This window comes from Perognathus longimembris, chromosome 18, assembly GCF_023159225.1.
Source record: "Perognathus longimembris pacificus isolate PPM17 chromosome 18, ASM2315922v1, whole genome shotgun sequence".
Taxonomy (NCBI): domain Eukaryota; kingdom Metazoa; phylum Chordata; class Mammalia; order Rodentia; family Heteromyidae; genus Perognathus; species Perognathus longimembris.
In genome coordinates this window covers 38,910,794-38,913,689 of record NC_063178.1, presented here as the reverse complement: position 1 = coordinate 38,913,689, position 2,896 = coordinate 38,910,794, and the positions used below count along the sequence as shown (strand labels likewise).

At 45.4% G+C, this 2,896-nt stretch overlaps 1 pseudogene; it reads left to right on the top strand.

Moving 5' to 3' along the window:
• The first annotated feature begins 1,448 nt into the window (after window positions 1-1,448).
• On the top strand, window positions 1,449-2,348 carry LOC125366963 (annotated as a pseudogene).
• Window positions 2,349-2,896: the final 548 nt, after the last annotated feature.

Sequence of the window (2,896 nt, the reverse complement as noted above, 5' to 3'; positions counted from 1 at the left end):
GGCATAATATTCTTTATCATCAGGGTGTAAGGGGATAGAAAAGAAGCAGTCCTTAATATCAATAATGGCAACATGCCAGCCTTTGGGTATTGCAGAAGGGTGTGGGAGTCCAGGTTGGAGTGTTCCCATCTTTTTCAAATGACTATTAATGATACGTAGGTCATGGAGGAGTCTCCATTTCCCTTGAGCTCTTTTTTGGATAACAAAATAGGGGAATTATGGGGGCTGGTGCTCTGAGTCACAAGATGGCCGAAGTTGTTGATCCTCCTCCATCTTGCTGGCATTGTCTGCTGTGCCACAAGAAGACGGAAGTACTTGATCAGCTCTGCCATTTTCTACTTGTTCTGCCTCCTCCTGCAGTGAGGTGTTGAATGCCTGCAACGTTACTCCCTCCTCTCACCCCGACAGACAGGCTTGAATTGCTACTACAATAGGATAAATAGACAAGGGCAGCTCAGTGCTTTCGCAGACTTCTTTTTTACGAGCTGCTTGAAGTACATGGGTCCAGCTATCTGGATCCCAAATGGCCCTGGAGTCAATCCAGGGGCACAATGCACTTACTATTTCCCATATCAAACTAGCTTCTTTTTCTGATACGTTTATCCACCTACTCTGAAGCAGGGCAACAAGTGCTTGAGACTGAGGATCCCGCACTGTGGGGGGAAGGTTGCCCATGGAGGCGCTTACCTTGCACTAGACCATCCGTCTGCCTAAAACACTCAAGCCCCACATTGGGCGCCACTTGCAGGGCTAGATCTCCGGCAGGAGGTAAGCGTGAACGATGTGCACAGGAACACATGCCGGGAGGACAAGCTTGAAGCAGGTCTCGTTTATTGTTGCACAGATCAGGAATTATATAGTCCCCAGCAACCCCCACCTCCTGAGTCCTGCCCAGCCAATCACCTAGTGGGGAGTTGATGTAAGGCACTAGTGGCGGGCACCTATTAGTTCCCTGGTGGAGTGAGGGGAGCGTGGACAGATCGTGGCCGGCAAGCCGGGCAGACGTGCCTGTGGGCTATGTCCGCAAGAGCAGGAAGTATGCTTCTACTGATACTCCAGCTCGCTGAACCAGACCTGACCTGCTCTACTCACAACAAACAGAAAAATTCAAGGTCCCCTAGTCATTTTAAATAACAACATTGAGTTGAACACAAGAATCTGAATATTATTATGGAAGCATGAACAGATGTATAAAGTGATTGTTAGGACATTAGGAATACCAAGAAACAATATGAATATAGTATTCATTGCAAATAACAAGTTTAAACTAGACTTCTGGAAACAAGTGTAGGAACATGATGAAGTTACAAAAAACAATGCTAAACTTGATCAAATGAAGATTATGCTAGTCATTTTGGTGTATAAGAATTTTTTTCTAGGTAGGGATTTCCTAAATTCCTTGTAAGTAGTGAAAAGGGAATAATGGTAACTTGTCTTTCTCATCAGATATGGAGCATTGTGTAAAGTGTCCAGATCACCAATATGCCGACACAGAGAGAAACAAGTGCCTCCTAAGAGCTGCAAGTTTCCTGGCTTATGGAGAGCCCTTGGGGGTGGCTTTGGCGTGTATGGCTCTTGGTTTATCGACACTCACAGCAATTGTTCTTGGGGGTCTTTGTGAAACATCACAACACCCCCATTGTCAAGGGTAATAATCAGGCTCTCAGCTACATCCTGCTCATTTCCCTCATCTTCTGTTTTCTCTGTTCCTTGCTGTTTACTGGCTGTCCCAACACAGTCACCTGCATTCTACAGCAAACCATATTTGGAGTTGCATTTACGGTAGCTGTTTCTGCTGTATTGGCCAAAACTGCAACTGTGATTCTGGCCTTCAAGGTCACTTCTCCAGGGAGAAGAATGAGGTGGCTGCTGGTATCAAGGGCTCCTAACTTCATCATTCCCATCTGCACTCTGATCCAAGTGACTTTCTGTGGACTCTGGCTGGGTACCTCTCCTCCCTTCATTGACACAGACACACACTGTAAACATGGACACATAATCATCCTGTGTAACAAGGGCTCCCTCAGTGCTTTCTACTGCATCTTGGGATACCTGGGCTCCCTGGCCCTAGCCAGCTTCACTATGGCTTTCTGGCCAGGAACCTGCCTGACACCTTCAATGAAGCCAATTTTCTGACCTTCAGCATGCTGGTGTTCTGCAGTGTGTGGCTCACATTCCTGCCTGTCTACCACAGTGCTGAGGGCAAGGTCATGGTGGCTGTGGTGGTTTTCTCCATCTTGGCCTCCAGTACAGGGCTCCTGGGCTGCATTTTTGCCCCCAAGTGCTACATCATCTTGTTATGGACAGACGGAAATTGTCTGCATGGCTTCATGGATAAGACACATTGAAGTCAAAGTAAGCATTGTTAAGACTAAACTCATATATTTGATTATTACATAAAATTTCTGAACTAAATCTATAGTAATTTTCCAGTCTTATGTTTGTTTATATTATGGAAATGTTACTTCAGCGAATAAGGGTGTATTGATTACATTTTTCTTGTAAATTTTTCATTGCTTCTATTTAATATGTACTTAATCTTTATTCCAATCTTCAGTGTCCAATATTTGAGCTAAGTCCTAGGTGAAGGGCTAAGTGTACACATAATGAGACTTAACACTGGTAAATTCTCTTCTTCAGCTACATCCATCCCAGAAGCATATTCAGGCACCCAGAAGGGAAGCAGCAGTATATTACCCAAATAGGTTCAAGAAATCACATAGGGGAAGAGGAGGTCTTTCATCTCAGAGGATAAAATCCTAGGTGATGATTCTTTTTTTTTTTCCGGCCAGTCCTGGGCATTGGACTCAGGGCCCGAGCACGTCCCTGGCTTCTTCCCGCTCAAGGCTATCACTCTGGCCACTTGAGCCACAGCGCCGCTTCTGGCCGTTTTCTG